Source organism: Eubalaena glacialis, chromosome 16 (assembly GCF_028564815.1).
Source record: "Eubalaena glacialis isolate mEubGla1 chromosome 16, mEubGla1.1.hap2.+ XY, whole genome shotgun sequence".
NCBI lineage: Eukaryota > Metazoa > Chordata > Mammalia > Artiodactyla > Balaenidae > Eubalaena > Eubalaena glacialis.
Genome location: NC_083731.1, coordinates 74,717,828 through 74,736,595, shown reverse-complemented (window position 1 = coordinate 74,736,595; position 18,768 = coordinate 74,717,828).

The window sequence follows — 18,768 nt, the reverse complement described above, 5'->3', positions numbered from 1 at the left end:
CCTGTAGCCTCCAGTGCTGGGACGCCTCAGGCCAAATAATCAACAGGGAGGGAACTTAGCCCCACCCACCAGCAGACAAGCAGAGTAAAGATTTACTAAGCTCTATCCACCAGAGCAACACCCAGCTCTACCCACCACCAGTCCCTCCCATCAGGAAGCTTGCACAAGCCTCTTAGATAGCCTCATCCACCAAAGGGCAGACAGCAGAAGCAAGAAGAACTACAGGGGCTTCCCTCGTGGTGCAGTGGTTGAGAATCTGCCTGCCAATGCAGGGGACACGGGTTCGAGCCCTGGTCTGGGAAGATCCCATATGCCACGGAGCAACTGGGCCCGTGAGCCACAACTACTGAGCCCGTGCATCTGGAGCCTGTGCTCCGCAACAAGAGAGGCCGCGACAGTGAGAGGCCCGCACGCCGCGATGAATAGTGGCCCCCACTCGCTGCAACTAGAGAAAGCCCTCGCACAGAAACGAAGACCCAACACAGCCAAAAATAAATAAATAAATTAATTAATTAAAAAAAAAAAAAGAAGAACTACAATCTGCGGCCTGTGGAATGAAAACCACATTCACAGAAAGACAGACAAAATGAAAAGGCAGAGGACTATGTACCAGACGAAGGAACAAGATAAAACCCAGAAAAACAACTAAATGAAGTGGAGATAGGCAACCTTCCAGAAAAAGAATTCAGAATAGTGATAGTGAAGATAATCCAGGACCTCGGAAAAAGAATGGAGGCAAAGATTGAGAAGATGCAAGAAATGTTTAACAAAGACCTAGAAGAATTAAAGAACAAACACCTAGAAGAAATAAAGAACAAACAAACAGAGATGACCAATACAATAACTGAAATGAAAAATACACTAGAAGGAATCAATAGCAGAATAACTGAGGCAGAAGAACAGATAAGTGACCTGGAAGACAGAACGGTGGAATTCACTGCTGCAGAACAGACTAAAGAAAATAGAATGAAAAGAAATGAAGACAGCCTAAGAGACCTCTGGGACAACATTAAACACAACAACATTCGCATTATAGGGGTCCCAGAAGGAGAAGAGAGAGAGAAAGGACCCGAGAAAATATTTGAAGAGATTATAGTCGAAAACTTCCCTAACATGGGAAAGGAAATAGCCACCCAAATCCAGGAAGTGCAGAGAGTCCCAGGCAGCATAAACCCAAGGAGAAACATGCCAAGACACATAGTAATCAAACTGACAAAAAATAAAGACAAAGAAAATTTATTAAAAGCAACAAGGGAAAAATGACAAATAACATACAAGGGAACTCCCATAAGGTCAACAGCTGATTTCTCAGCAGAAACTCTACAAGCCAGAAGGGAGTGACATGATATATTTAAAGTGATGAAAGGAAAGAACCTACAACCAAGATTACTCTACCCAGCAAGGATCTCATTCAGATTCGACAGAGAAATCAAAAGCTTTACAGACAAGCAAAAGCTAAGAGAATTCAGCACCAGCAAACCAGCTCTACAACAAATGCTAAAGGAACTTCTCTAAGTGGGAAACACAAGAGAAGAAAAGGACCTACAAAAACAAATCCAAAACAACTAAGAAAATGGTAATAGGAACATACATATCGATAATTACCTTAAGTGTGAATGGATTAAATGCCCCAACCAAAAGACACAGTCTTGCTGAATGGATACAAAAACAAGATCCATATATATGCTGTCTACAAGAGATCCACTTTAGACCCAGGGACACATACAGACTGAAAGTGAGGGGATGGAAGAAGACATTCCATGCAAAAGAAAATCGGAAGAAAGCTAGAGTAGCAATACTCATATCAGATAAAATAGACTTTAAAATAAAGAATGTTACAAGAGACAAGGAAGGACACTACATAATGATCAAGGGATCAATCCAAGAAGAAGATATAACAATTATAAATATATATGCACCCAACATAGGAGCACCTCAATACATAAGGCAACTGCTAACAGCTATAAAAGAGGAAATCGACAGTAACACAATAATAGTGGGGGACTTTAACACCTCACACCAATGGACAGATCATCCAGACAGAAAATTAGCAAGGAAACACAAGCTTTCAATGACACAATAGACCAGATAGATTTAATTGATATTTATAGGACATTCCATCCAAAAAAGCAGATTACACTTTCTTGTCAAGAGCACATGGAACATTCTCCAGGATAGATCACATTTGGGTCACAAATCAAGCCTCAGTAAATTTAAGAAAACTGAAATCATATCAAGCATCTTTTCCGACCACAACACTATGAGACTAGAAATAAATTACAGGGAAAACAACATAAAAAACACAAACACATGGAGGCTAAACAATATGTTACTAAATAACCAAGAGATCACTGAAGAACTCAAAGAGGAAATCAAAAAATACCTAGAGACAAATGACAACAAAAACACGACTATCCAAAACCTATGGGATGCAGCAAAAGCAGTTCTAAGAGGGAAGTTTATAGCAATACAATCCCACCTCAAGAAACAAGAAAAATCTCAAATAAACAATCTAACCTTACACCTAAAGGAACTAGAGAAAAAAGAACAAACAAAACCCGAAGTTAGTAGAAGGAAAGAAATCATAAAGATCAGAGCAGAAATAAATGAAATAGAAACAAAGAAAACAACAGCAAAGATCAATAAAACTAAAAGCTGGTTCTTTTAGAAGATAAACAAAATTGATGAACTTTTAGCCAGACTCATCAAGAAAAAGAGAGAGAGGACTCAAATCAATAAAATTAGAAATGAAAAAGGAGAAGTTACAACGGACACCACAGAAATACAAAGCATCCTAAGAGACTACTACAAGCAACTCTATGCCAATAAAATGAACAACCTGGAAGAAATGGACAAATTCTTAGAAAGATACAACCTTCCAAGACTGAACCAGGAAGAAATAGAAAATATGAACAGACCAATCACAAGCAATGAAATTGAAACTGTGATTAAAAATCTTCCAACAAACAAAAGCCAAGGACCAGATAGCTTCACAGGTGAATTCTATCAAACATTTAGAAGAGAGCTAACACCCATCCTTCTCAAACTCTTCCAAAAAATTGCAGAGGAAGGAACACTCCCAAACTCATTCTACGAGGCCACCATCACCCTGATAACAAAACCAGACAAAGATACTACAAAAAGAAAATTACAGACCAATATCACTCATGAATATAGATGCAAAAATCCTCAACAAAATACTAGCAAACAGAATCCAACAACACATTAAAAGGATCATACACCATGATCAAGTGGGATTTATCCCAGGGATGCAAGGATTCTTCAATATACGTAAATCAATCAATGTGATACACCATATTAACAAACTGAAGAATAAAAACCATATGATCATCTCAGTAGATGCAGAAAAAGCTTCTGACAAAATTCAACACCCATTTATGATAAAAACTCTCCAGAAAGTGGGCACAGAGGGAACCTACCTCAACATAATAAAGGCCATATATGACAAACCCACAGCAAACATCATGCTCAATGGTGAAAAACCGAAAGCATTTCCACTAAGATCAGGAACAAGACAAGGATGTCCACTCTCACCACTATTATTCAACATAGTTTTGGAAGTCCTAGCCACGGCAATCAGAGAAGAAAAAGAAATAAAAGGAATACAAATTGGAAAAGAAGAAGTAAAACTGTCACTGTTTGCAGATGACGTGATACTATACAAAGATAATCCTAAAGATGCCACCAGAAAACTGCTAGAGCTAATCAATGAATTTGGTAAAGTAGCAGGATACAAAATCAATGCACAGAAATCTCTTGCAATCCTATACACTAACAACGAAAGATCAGAAAGAGAAATTAAGGAAACAATCCCATTCACCATTGAAACAAAAAGAATAAAATACCTAGGAATAAACCCAGCTAGGGAGACAAAAGACCTGTACTCAGAAAACTATAAGACACTGATGAAAGAAATCAAAGACGACACACACAGATGGAGAGATATACCATGTTCTTGGATTGCAAGAATCAATATTGTCAAAATGACTATACTACCCAAAGCAATCTACAGATTCAATGCAATCCCTATCAAATTACCAATGGCATTTTTTACAGAACTAGAACAAAAAAATCTTAAAATTTGTATGGAGACACTAAAGACCCCGAATAGCCAAAGCAATCTTGAGGGGAAAAAACGGAGCTGGAGGAATCAGACTCCCTGACTTCAGACTATACTACAAAGCTACAGTAATCAAGACAATATGGTACTGGCACAAAAGCAGAAATACAGATCAATGGAACAGGATAGAAAGCCCAAAGATAAACCCACACACATAGATGGTCAACTAATTTATGACAAAGGAGGCAAAAATATACAATGGAGAAAAGACAGCCTCTTCAATAAGTGGTGCTGGGAAAACTGGACAGCTACATGTAAAAGAATGCAATTAGAACACTTCCTAACACCATACACAAAAATAAACTCAAAATGGATTAAAGACCTAAATGTAAGACGGGACAATATAAAACTCTTATAGAAAAACATAGGAAGAACACTCTTTGACATAAATCACAGCAAGATCTTTTTTGATCCACCTCCTAGAGTAATGGAAATAAAAACAAAAATAAACAAATGGGACCTAATGAAACTTCAAAGCTTTTGCACAGCAAAGGAAACTATAAACAAGACGAAAAGACAACCCTCAGAATGGGAGAAAATATTTGCAAACAAAGCAACTGACAAAGGATTAATCGCCAAAATATACAAGCACCTCATGCAGCTCGATATCAAAAAAAAAAACAACCCAATCCAAAAATGGGCAGAAGACCTAAACAGACATTTCTCCAAAGAAGACACACAGATGGCCAAGAGGCACATGAAAAGCTGGTCAACATCACTAATCATTAGAGAAATGCAAATCAAAACTACAATGAGGTATCACCTCACACTGGTTAGAATGGGCATCATCAGAAAATCTACAAACAACAAATGCTGGAGAGGGTGTGGAGAAAAGGGAACCCTCTTGCACTGTTGGTGGGAAAGTAAATTGAGAGAGTCACTATGGAGAACAGTATGGAGGTTCCTTAAAAAACTAAAAATAGAATTACCATATGACCCAGCAATCCCCCTACTGGGCATATACATAGAGAAAACCATAATTCAAAAAGACACATACATCCCAATGTTCACTGCAGCACTATTTACAATAGCCAGGTCATGGAAGCAACCTAAACATCTATCAACAGACAAATGGATAAAGAAGATGTGGTACATATATACAATGGAATGTTACTCAGCCATAAAAAGGAAAGAAATTGGGTCATTTGTAGAGACGTGGGTGGACCTAGAGACTGTCATACAGAGTGAAGTAAGTCAGAAAGAGAAAAACAAATATCGTGTATTAACACATATATGTGGAATCTAGAAAAATGGTACAGACGAACTGGTTTGCAAGGCAGAAATAGAGACACAGATGTAGAGAACAAACATATGGACACCAAGGGGGGGAAAGCGGCGGAGGGGGAGCGGGTGGTGGTGGGATGAATTGGGAGATTGGGATTGACATATATGCACTAATATGTATAAAATAGATAACTAATAAGAACCTGCTGTATAAAAAATAAATAAAATTCAGAAAATAAAAAGAGAGGCAGATCTAACACCGGTTAATAGTGAGAGCTCTGGAGAAAATGGCCAGAGTACAATCTTGACGCCACATTTTCTCAGTGTGACTCTGGGCAAGCTCTTTAACCTCCTTGGGTCTCAGAGTCCTTGTCTGGAGATATGTAGCTCACAAAGTTGGTGTAAAGATAAAATTATTTAATACATGTAAGTGCCTTCACCAATGCCTCACATGTAGCAAGCTCCCAACAAATATTAGCTGCGTTAGATTACACACACTGGTTCCTGCAGCAAATGCCAAGCAGACTAGCCTCTTTGGACTTAACCTTTAAATGTTCACATCACACCCATTTGGCTCTAATATTTAGATATACAAACAGTGGTCCCGACTTCTGGTAAAAACATTGGCAAATTATTTCTTTAAAATCCTGGAACTCTAAGTATAAATAGTATACGGCCTTGCAGCTACTTCTTTGTAGAAATGTAATTCCACATGCTAATTTCAAGGCCTAGTTCATTCCAACTTGGCCTAGTCCCTCCTTCCTGGCCTCTGTTCTCATCTCCGGCCATTGGCCCATCACTGCCAGAGACACTGCCTCAGGAGGGCTTCTAGCGCACCCAAAACTCAATCATCATTCCCTAGTCCTGCTGCTGCTATTTTTTACCAGCTTAGCTTTTTTAATACTCTCAGACTTTCTGATTTGCCAAGCCCGTATAACTTCTACTTACAGTCAACAAGCAGCTGTTTTTATAGTCACCACACCCTCTCAAATGCTAGAAAACAACCCAATTCCATGAAAGTAAATTTTTACTTTAAAATTATTTTTAAATGGGAAGAAGAGCTTCCTCTTTCACTTAAGTTGTGTCTTATGGGATGGGTCATAAAACTTAAACTGAGTGATAGAACTTTGGATGGGTCATCCTAGCACCATAAATATATCCTGTATTCTATCCACTAATCACTCACTGATGTTATAGGCTGGAAAGGAACACTTCAAAATGAAAAATGGTGTTAGGGATCTAGGACATCTTTTTTCTTCTTCAAAAGCTTCCTTTAGTCTTAAACCAGATTTTAAATATATGGAAATTAAGTTAAAATTACTCACTAATGACTTTCTGCTTTTGATCCATATAATTTTCAAACAATCATTATTCATGAATATCACCTTATGAATCGTCAGAATCAATTGGTTTTTAAAAAGTTAGTTCAAGCAAACATCTTTGTCACAACGTTATTTTTTACAGCTGTGAGCAAGGAACCCATAGCAAGTTCCTGCTACCTCTCATATTTTAGAAGAAATCTTTCCTGTAATAACTCAAACTTGAAATTTAAATTTTTTTGTCATGCAAAAACCAAAGTTCAATATAATGAATGAGGGATCACATTACTGATTAGGAACACAGCACAAATGCATCCGGAGAATTGTGTTTTAATAACATGTGGCTCAAAACAGCCAAAGTCCAACCTCCATAAAATATTGCTCTGCCTTGATTTTCTTGAACAAAGAAGTTTCAGTTGGAAAACATTCACTGTGGGAATTGTGCTAGGAGGTTAGGAACATCTGGACTCAGCAATGGTCGGACAGAAACAGATGGTGACTTCACGGGAGGAGTGCTGTAGCTCTTCCACTGCTGAGAGCTACTCATCCCACGTTTTGTCCCCCTTATTTTCCTAATAACAATAAACAATTAGGAAAACAAGAAAACTGTTTAGATGTATCCATAAAATTAGCTTCCAACGATATTTTATAGTTCTAGAACTCACCAAAGAAAGTGTACATTTATATCACAGGATGCCATAGTAATAAAACGCTGAGTGTCAATCAAAGTATCAATAGAGACAAACCATCTTTTTTTTTTTTTTTAAACTTTTATTTATTTATTTATTTATTTATTTATGGCTGTGTTGGGTCTTCGTTTCTGTGCGAGGGCTTTCTCTAGTTGCGGCAAGTGGGGGCCACTCTTCATCGCGGTGCGCGGGCCTCTCATTATCGCGGCCTCTCTTGTTGTGGAGCACAGGATCCAGACACGCAGGCTCAGTAATTGTGGCTCACGGGCTTAGTTGCTCCGCGGCATGTGGGATCTTCCCAGACCAGGGCTTGAACCCATGTCCCCTGCATTGGCAGGCAGAGTCTCAACCACTGCGCCACCAGGGAAGCCCTACAAATCATCTTTATATCAGAAACATTTCATTGGATTTTGAATACAGACTAGTGCTTAATTTGCTGTCTCTCACCACCCTCACCCCTGCCCCTTAAATAAAAGAGAAATAGCTACAACATGGTTTATTGTATGTATATATATGAACCCTGCAGTTGGACGGCTGGCTTAGCAGTTCACTGACTGCTTGTACTCTTGGGCAAACAAGTTATTTATCTTCTTTGTACCTCAATTTCTTCCTCTGTGAAATGGGATAATGCCTTATAGAGTTGATGTATTAATTGAATTCATGCATGTAAGCACTTAAAATAATGCCAGCACATAGTAGGCACCCAAAAATTTTAGAGATTTTTATTTTATTCTAATCCTGCACCCGATCTACCTTCAGGCCGATCGTCTCTAGATCATAAAATTACTATTCTTTTCAGCACCCCAAAATGATAGGAAATCATGTATTGCCTTCGGGACCCATGGAAAGGACATGGTATTGGGTTCAGGGGACTGTTCCTGGCCAGGGGACGGCTGGGTACCCTTGAGCAAAGCTTTACTCTCTGAGCCTCCCATGGCCATGCAAATTCAACGAGACGTCATACATCTATGCATCGAGGCTGCTACATGGAACGCACACAATAAGTGCTTCTTGATTATTGGAAAAAATGCGTATCTGTAAGATCCTCTGGGAAATTACTTATAACAAGCCCTTCTTTTCAAAGTGTTTCCACAAGTGGTAGCACTCCACAAAGCTCTTAAGAGAAATTAGGTAAAGAAACAATGCCCGTAAGTTCTGAAAGCTTGGCTAAACCAATTTTGAAGACTAAATTCTAATTTTAGGCCAGTTTGGCCCCTAAACCTCTCTCTCTGGTTTCTGCTTCCTGTGAGCCTGGGGTTCCTGCCTTCAGGAGTCTCATGCATTATGTAAATGAGTGAAGTAAGATCAATAGGGAGTGTTAGGAATGGTAGAAAACTGACTTGTATCGGCATCATCAACAAAAGATTTTAATTCAAACATTTTGTCCAAAGGGTAAGCTGGGACGAAGTGAGAGAGTGGCATGGACATATATACACTACCAAATGTAAAATAGATAGCTAGTGGGAAGCAGTCGCATAGCACAGGGAGATCAGCTTGGTGCTTTGTGACCACCTAGAGGGGTGGAATAGGGAGGGTGGGAGGGAGACGCAAGAAGGAGGGGATATGGGGATATATGTATACGTATAGCTGATTCACTTTGTGATACAGCAGAAACTAACACAGCATTGTAAGGCAATTATACTCCAATAAAGAAAAAAAAGAAAAAATAAATAAACACCTAAAAAAAAACCCAGGGACTTCCCTGGTGGCACAGTGGTTAAGAATCTGCCTGCCAATGCAGGGGACACAGGTTCGAGCCCTGGTCTGGGAAGATCCCACATGCCGCGGAGCAACTAAGTCCGTGTGCCACAACTACTGAGCCTGCGCTCTAGAGCCCGCGAGCCACAACTACTGAGCCCACGTGCCCAGAGCCCGTGCTCCATAACAAGAGAAGCCACCGCAGTGAGAAGCCTGTGCACTGCAATGAAGAGTAGCCCCCACTCGCCGCAACTAGGGAAAGCCCGCGCGCAGCAACGGAGACCCAACGCAGCCAAAAACAAATAAATAAATAAATAAATTTATAAAAACAAACAAAAAAACCCAAAAAACATTTTGTCCAAAACTCACCTGTTGGCTAAAGGCAAACCTTAGGCAAGCAGACAGCTCTTGTTTTTGTTTTTTTAATTGGTATACCTAACAATATGAAGTTTGCATTAACTGATATTTAGTCTTATTTGCAGTTTTATACAGCTCTTTGCTAAACTTCTCGTACTAAATTCCTAGATGTTTACTCAGGATTGGCCTTTCTCCTCTTCCATTGTCTAACAAGGATGCTACCACCATGCAGGTCTTGCATCTGTCAGCAGGAAGACATTATTAAGGGATGTGGCTAGCTGCTCCTGGGAGCTCATTAAAGCTGTATCCAGCAGGGTAGCTGGACTCATCCAACAGGAATTTGTAGAGAGCCTACTCTGAGCATAACCACACATCATATAGGCATCTAAGCGGGTTTTCCTATTTTCCAGCCCTGATTTTACTCAAAGGATTTAGATTTAGGAAGTCATGTCATCAGTTTTCTTTCTTATTCCTTTAGATAAACCGGCACCTTCCATTTATCAGGAGCAAAACTTTTTGTTGTTATTTATAAGTAAAATCACAGCAAATCTGCTTCTAATCTTGCCGTTACTGAGCTTGCTTGAAAGTTGTTCTGAACTCCGCTTAAGTCACCTCAGCCAGTGTATATGAATCACCAGATACTCTGTTCAACCACACGCTGAGGGTTACAAGGCTTTTTGCCCTTCTGGAGTTTGCGGTCTAAAATGACCACCTGTGACTCTAGTAGCTACAAAATGGATAAACAGAATTGTAATTGCCCTACAAAAACAGATAAAATACAAAGGTGATTTTAGAACGGTAAAGCTTATAAATTGGTTTTCACAGCAGAGTTGCTGGGATGCAATGTAAAATAGAGTGATTAAAAAGTTTCGGTGAGCAAGGGCAAAGGCCTTGAAATTAGAGTGATTTTTACTGGAGTCAGTTTCAGTTTAGTGGAGGTAAAAGCCAGACTGCAATGAACTGAAGAGTGAATGGGGGGTGGGGGGAGGAGAAGAAGAGAAAAGAGCTGATGAAAGAGAGGGAAATGGAGTAAATAACTCCTCCACAGAGCCTGACACCATCAGGGAAGGGATGTGATCCTTAGCACAGGTAGAAGGGACAGGGAAAAAGTAGACTAAGAAGGGTTTGAAAACAGATAGTTTTGTAGGTTGGAGGCCAGGAAGTAGGGCTGCGAGGTTGCACAACTCCAGAAGACATGGTTCAGAAGACTGTGGGAGCGTTGTGCCCTGGAGTTGTGAAACTGTGTGTTCCCATCTCACTCCCTCCATTCATGCCATTTTTGCTCTGAATTAAGAAGCAAGAACACCCATTTTCAATAGAGAGAGCACAGGGGTATCATGATGGGTTTTGACTAGTTGGGACAAGAAAATAAAGAAATAAATATGTAAAATCTATCAAAAGAGCTGATGTCAGAAATGGAAATGGAAGTTGAATCTAGGGACAAGTCAAATGGTGGCCAAGGGACACTGAGAGCTCGGAGGATAGCTGGACCACACACTGGGCCCTTCACTCACATCAACTCACTCAATATCATCAACAGTCCAGCAAGAAGAGATTCTTCTTCCTTTATGGATGAGAAAACTGAAGTCCACAGCAGTGATGTACCACACACAAGCCGGGGGATGGCAGAGCCAAGATTCCAGAGACAATGAACCTTCCCTTACAAGTGCTGCTTGAGACACGGAAAAATAGTATATACGATTCCTGCTCCCAGCTCTCACACACTATTGGGAACAAAGGCATATGATAACTGGGACTTCCTTGGTGGTCCAGTGGTTAAGACTTCGTCTTCCAACGCAGGGGGTGCCGGTTCGATCCCTGGTCAGGGAGCTAAGATCCCACATGCCTCATGGGCAAAAAACCAAAACATAAAACAGAAGCAATATTGTAACAAATTCAATAAAGACTTTAAAAAAAAAGGTCCACGTCAAAGAAAAAAATCTTTAAAAAAAAGCATATGAATAACTATAAAGCAATGAGATTAATGCAAAACTGGTTTATGAGTGAAGTACTGTGAGAATACAGGCTTGTAAATTCTCCCAGCTGGCTATATATTTATGGTTGGCAGGGAGGGAAACTGGGAATAAAGTCTCATGACTTTATTTTATTTAAAAATATGTATCCAACATTTAACATTTAGAATCAGCAATTTCTTAAGTTTATATGTAGTTGGTTATTATGAGCCTTATTTGCAGATTTTAAAAGTAGAAAGACACACATTTAAAGTTAAGCGCGTTAAGATACTAAAACGTTTATATTTTGTGTAAGGAATGAGGGAAATAAAAATGTGTAATAAATAATGTTGGCATAAAGAAACACTGGAAGGACAAGCATATGAGAAGATGTCTCAGGGACTTCTCTGGTGGTGCAGTGGTTAAGAATCCGCCTGCCAATGCCGGGGACACAGGTTCGAGCCCTGGTCCGGGAAGATCCCACATGCCGCGGAGCAACTAAGCCCGTGTGCCGCAGCTGCTGAGCCTGCGCTCTAGAGCCCGTGAGCCACAACTACTGAAGCCTGTGTGCCACAACTACTGAAGCCCGTGAGCCACAACTACTGAAGCCCGTGTGCCACAACTACTGAAGCCTGTGTGCCTAGAGCCTGTGCTCCGCAACAAAGAGAAGCCATGGCAGCGAGAAGCACGCACACTGCAACATAGAGTAGCCCCCGCTCGCCACAACTAGAGAAAGCCAGCACACAGCAACGAAGACCCAATGCAGCCAAAAAATAAATAAAATAAATTTATTTTTAAAAAAAATTTAAAAAAGAAGAAAACGCTAGGAAAAGAAAAAAAATCCAACTAACCACGATTCTGAGCAATTGAGCAGCACGGGGTTGTGACACTGACTACAGAGAAGGAAACACACTTCTTGTCTCTGCTGTGAAGGAAAGTTTGCGTTAATGCTGTTTATTGTTACTGTCTATTAGACTCTAACAGACTCTCACCTAGGGACAAACTGTAGAAGACTTAACTGTGGTTACAGAACGGAATGTAAATGTTCTCAGCCATGGAAATCTGAGTACAGCTTGATGAATAGTTTGGAGGTGGAAGCAGAGGTGGGGAGTCTAGGAGACATAGGAGCTCAAATACCCTCCTCTCACAAAATGGAAAGCCAAGAGATGCTGTCTGTGTTTGGGAGAACGAAAAACAAAAGTTTAAGGAAATTAAAGCTGCAAAAGTGAATAAGATAAAAATAGTGATGTAACTATTGTGTGTGCGGGGGTGATATTAAGTAAAATGAATATCTGTCATTGCAAGAGTCAATAAGTAATGTCATAAAATAGTAGATCCATCATATTTACACAGTTGGAGGGCATCAGCGTCAGAATCAAGAGCCGGGAAGCTAGAAGTGGTTGCCTTGCAAAGTGGGACTGAGGCTGGGGAATAAAGAGTAAGGAACCATTGCTTCTTTTTGTAAATCCTCCTGTACTATTTGCCTTTTTTTAAACTCTGACAAAACCAAACCAAACATAACAATCATACAAGGTTATGGCGAAGGTCAGGGACAATCTATTACTAACGCCCAGAAATGTAATCGGTGAGCCTTCGTGTACTGTTATTAGTAGGATTTGCTCCTGGTGTTAGTACCGGACCTCCAACCTCCCGCACCCTAGATTTTTTCCTTGCTTGGGGATCCTGAATGGCTCCCACCCCCAGCTGCCCTGTCTATTGTTTCAGCAGCACTTCAGCTGCGAGAATGGTCCCTCACTACTCACCTCTACTCCGGATGCCACCTTCGCTGCCGGGGTTGGATGTCCCATCCTGTGGTTATAGCTGTTGTCAGTTTCTCCCTCAACTGTTGCCAAAACACATCAAGCTGCATCTTGCTGCTATACACCAACTGATATAAATTTATTTTATCAGTTCAAATGCATGCACTTAAAAGCTTAATTTTAGCACACAATCATACAAATACTCAATCAAAAATATAGCTCATAACATACAACACCCTGTAGCAGTTTTTGCTGTTTCTGAGCTTTACACCACAGGAATGCTTTAACAATAATCTCTATTTACAAATAGAGCAATATATGCTCATTGTAGAACATCTGAAAGAATAGACATAATTGCTTCGTTCCTCTTCATCAGCTTGGGATACAAGCAGAAATCCCATGTTGTTAAAATTAGATGACTGAGTCCCCACACTGCTTCTACAGAGAAGGTCATTCTTTCCTCTTTGAGTCCTTTGGCCTGAAATACCTCCCAACCCCCCGGAATGCCTACGCCTCCTCTTCCTGAGGTGTCACTCCAGCCAGAATCTGGAAGTCATCCTAAACTCCTCTTTCCTCTTCATACTTCAGATCTACTTGAAACTAGGTCCATGGATAAATTAAGTACTTCACCCGGGTCACATAGCTTTTGGTGGGTGGCCTTCGGAGCCAAAACGTAGTGTTTAGGAGGTTTGTGCTAAAGCATGCTGCCCTTATGCTTCTGGGGTGGCACAGGTGGTGGCTCCATGGAGGATCTGCATAGAATCAAGTCTCCCCCAGTTCCCATTCCCTCCCCAAGAACCATCTCTTGGCATCATTGCTGTCATATAGCTACTAAGTGTCAAAAGCAGGATTCACTTCTTCAGTGAATTTTTATGTCAAACTGTTATCTTTTTTGTTTTGCTTTTTCAAAAATTTATTAATGAAATTTTCCAGTATTCAGAAAAGTTGGAAGAATAGTACAGGAACACTTATATATCCACCACCAGACTTCAACAACTGTTAACACTTGCCAAACTTGTTTCATTCATCTATTGATCTATCTGTTGAATATATCATTTCCAAGAGTTCCTTCCCATTTTCTGACTCTTCCTTTTTGTAGCATCATGTTCTTGTTTAACAGATGTAATATCATTTCACATCTCTCTAGCGATAAGTAACTCATTTTGTAGGATTTTTATTTGGCTCTTCTTATATTCCCTGAATTATGTTTCTTCTGGGGTCACTTCTTCTCTGTTTACCTTTCTTTGCCATACTGTAGGTTTTTCTCAAATGTTTGGTGACTCCAGTTGTCAGGCTATTCTTAAGAATGAGAGAGGAGAAAGGCTGACTAGGACTCTTAGCACGTGTGTGGAACTTGCTGATTGGCAGGCTTCAATTTAGGGTGAATAGTCAGAGATCTGATCGTCGTGCTGAGGTCTCTCAAATGCTGGAACGGAGATGACTTTGTGCCGCGATACCAACAGCTGCAGCTGCCCAAGTTTTCTCAGAAAGATCCTTCACTGTCTTTATAAAAGTCCCCTCTGGTCATTGGTTGGCTGGTTTTGGTTTTCTCTGTGATTGAACATCTAGTTGCTGGCGGTTCCTGGCACCAGAGTTGAGGAGCAGGGATGGAGGATGACCATTTTGCATAGAGATCTTCACTATCTTCCAACTTCTAGTCACTCCAATAACTTTTCTGAGTCCCCAGTCTCAGCAAGGTTCTAGCACAGAGGGAGGCTCCCCTGTCTTCTGCAAGACCCTCCAAGCACATCCTGGGCTATAGCTTCTCCCACTCAGTGTTCTTCCATGTGCTTAGTCTTCTAGAAATCCATTGAAATTGCCTAGTCTCTTATTCTCTCTTACTCAAGTCCCCACCTTGAACCTTCAGTAGCAAGGATAGGGATGATTATGCCCATTTTACACTTGAAAAACAGAGGCTCATGTGATTAAGTGACTTGCCTAAGATCACACAGCTAGAACGGGAAGGGCCAGGATTAAACTTATATGCTTTTGACTATGCCAAATACTTCTTTTTTCCCAAACCATGACTCAGCTGGTATGACCTGGAGAAACAAGCCCTCACATAATACGACGCATTTACAATATGCTGTCATCTGTGTATAAAAATGACTCAGAAACTGCCCAGAATAAACTGTGCAATACCATTTTACAAGTTACATATCTAGAATCAAGTGAGAACTCATCAAAGTTGTAAAACAGCAGTTTTATACTTTGTGGGTCAGGCTGGAGTGGAACAGAGCTTGAGGAGAGAACACTGGTAGGAAGGGCTAGTCATCATTTGGGCAATTGTGGCAAGGGCGTGGCACACTGAGGGCTCTCGGCTCTATGAAATAAATCCACTTTAGAAGTCACATCTGGAGAGCAACTGACCCAACGAGGTGGGGCAGACTCCGGGCAGGGGGGTGAATAGAAGACTTGCTAGGAAGACGGGGCACCGCACCCACATGGAAGCCACTCTCTCATATACATGCAGTATTTGTTAACTACTGTGTACAGACACTGCAAAAGGCTCTAGAGATGCCTTCATCTTCAGCCAGGGTATTATCCCCAAAAGATAAGGATTTCTTCATTTTTGGATACTTCTAGAAATTAAAAACCCCACAATATCTCGCAGGAACACATCTCATTCTTAATGATTTAAGATTTAAAGTGTTACATAGAATTGTTCTGGTTCAACCACAAATATAGTTTGAGGGCTTTTGAATAGCCGGTCACTTAGTCAACAAATCTTTATTGAGCGCTTACTTAATGGCAGCCACTGGGGCTAGGACCTAGGGACATGCTGGTGAGGAACAGGAGATTATTTCTAAGGAAGTTAACCACTTAACCACCAAAGACAATGCCGAAGCACCCACTTTTCTTTTTCTCAGAGACAGGCCAAATTCGCTTAACTTTGAAATGTAGAGATTGACCCACAGAAAACTGGGCTAGGTAGATGGTGAACATATTATATGCTGGTATTAATTCACTGTGATATTAATTTAAATGCATGATATACAGGGGAAGAACATAATTTAACAGAAGATCTTTCTGTTCATACTGTTTTTCTCTAATTTTCACCTTCCCCATAGCTATTTTTGTCTCAGTCTGATAAAAACAATTTTTTGGAAATTCATTGTGAAGTCTGGAACAAGCAAGCATACCTTCTGTCAAAGGTTGGCACACAAGCCTGTGAACTTGGAAAGAGAACAGAGCTTTCTAGTTCTTTCTTTCAAACAAAGAAAAGGGAGATTAAAAAAATCTGATTTCCTCTTCTTTCCATCAGTTGTCAGAAACCTTTGAATAATCGATTCCTCCAGTTCCTGAAAGGTAGATAGCTATTATTAAAGCATTTCCAAAAGGAAATATATTTTAGTTTTCAATAATAATGGAACAAATGAAGTGGTAATGCAACAAATATAAAAGAAATTTTTTTAAGTACAGTATTTGCATTTTTTTATTTGTGATTTTTTTCCCCATCTAATTCCACTCTCTCCAATGGTCCCTGAAACCTCGCCAGCAGGCTGACATCCTGATAAACTCTAGAAGGAAGAAGGAAAACACAGTCTAAAAGGCAGGGTGGGTGTGGCAGCTAAGAGAGGTCATGGTGAACAAAAAGAAAGTGCAGCTACTCAAGTGTATGCAGATAAGGTGTCAAGTTCAAGGTCTGAAAGGAAGTATACCAGATTGCAGAGTGCCCACATGATACCTGATGACAGACTTTCAATGATGGAACCTGACCTCTAGGTTCTTTTGTGTAGCCCTCACTTCCAAACAAAGCAAGCTGCAAGACCAGTTCTCACATCAGGCGGCAGAAAGCTTCCTTCCTTTGGGAAAAGCTAGTAAAGGCATCTCTCTATGCCCTCTCACTGCAAAAAGGGCCAGCTTTCTCAGGAAGTTTCTCCTGTTGGAGACGACTCACAAAGGCTGTGAGGGCAGAGTGCAAACAGTATGGCAGTTAGAATTAAAATATGAGTCCATGTCCATCCAACCCGGCAGGAGTTAATTTCCTTCCCAAGCCTCGAATTCTTTATCTGTAAAATGTGGTAGGCAGATTGAATCAGAAAACATTAAGTGATTCTAAATTTCTAAAAGACTTCTTTTCTCAGGACTTCCCTGGTGGTCCAGTGGCTAAGACTCCACGCTCCCAATGCAGGCGGCCCAGGTTCGATCCCTGGTCAGGGAACTAGATCCCACATGCCACAACTAAGAGTTCGCATGCCACAACTAAAGTTCCTGCATGCGGCAACGAAGACCCGGCGCAGCCAATAAATAAATACTTTAAAAAGACTTCTTTTCTCTATTTCCCTCTTTCTTCCAATTACAAAAGCTTAAGCTGTAAAATCATAATCCAGCCTACCGGTTTTCCATATACTTGAGATTAATTCACATACTTTCTAAATAACATGATATTATGATACTTCCGGCCCCAGGTTGGAAGCCCTGCCTCCACTTAAGGTATTGTTTTAAACCAAAGTTTACAGTGTCTGTTGATGGCCAAGACCCTCACTCTCCAGCCTTCCTCCACCCCACCCTGAGGCCCCTGGGACTCAGTAGAGGCTGGGGGCCCTACTCATCCCTCCTCTGCTCTTGCCCAGCCTGGGGGAAGGAAAGAGGGCAGAGGAGAGGTGGGCAGCCTTTAGCACCCTGCAGGGTTCTCGTCCCCTTGGGCAGTGGGCACAGGAGCCCTCTTACCAACCCTGGGCTGTTTCCTGGGGGCTCTCCAGACCCCTCTCTAGGACCAAGCCCCCCATCACACTGGGAGTGTGGATTCCAGCAAAGGATCTGGGAAAAAAGTGAGACTCTCCACAGACTGCCTATGGGGGGGACCCCAACTTAAGGCCAAGGACTGGGTGTGTTGGATGCTTATGACACACCAGCCCAAGTCCCTTTGCTGAGAAGACTCCTTGGACTATTTCGCAAGAAACCGCCACATACATGCCTTTACAAGGCACCCCTCCTCTATGTACTCCCCATCTGTGTTCTGTTTGACCAGCAAAGAAATAGTAAACATCCTCTATTAAAAAAAAAAAAAATACACACACCAGTTTCAGAATGACACTCCTGGGGTCTTGGCTGCCAACTTGGTCCAGGAGCACATAGTCAGCATCCTGATGCCAGGCAGCATCCTGACAAGCATCCACTGCCCAGGTTCCAGTTGATGCTCTCCTGGGAGACAACACCTTCCTTTCCAAAATGTTTACTTTTTGCTCAGAACAATGATGGATAGGTCTTCATTTGACTCACTACCTGAACAATCAGCTTCTTACATTCTTTCTCCAAAGCAGAACTCACTCACATAAAGTTTGTGTCGAGTCCCCAGCACTCTTTCTTGCATAAAAAACAGTAAGATATCACCCAACTCTGGCCTGAAAGTTCTTCTGGAATACCTTGTGGTATCACCATTTCTAGGTAACCTAGGAATAGTCATAATTAACTTAATCAGCCAAATATAAAACCTGTTCAATACTGCCCGTGCAGGAGTCAAATTCTGAAGGATTTAAAACTTAATAAATTACAGTTCAGGGTTGTATTAGCGAGCTTACTTTGTTCCAGCCCTTGTTCCTGTTGAAACTCTCAGGTTTGTTTCAAGTTGGAACCTGCCAAGTTGCATCTTGTCATTTTTCATATTCACATGAGAGACCAAGC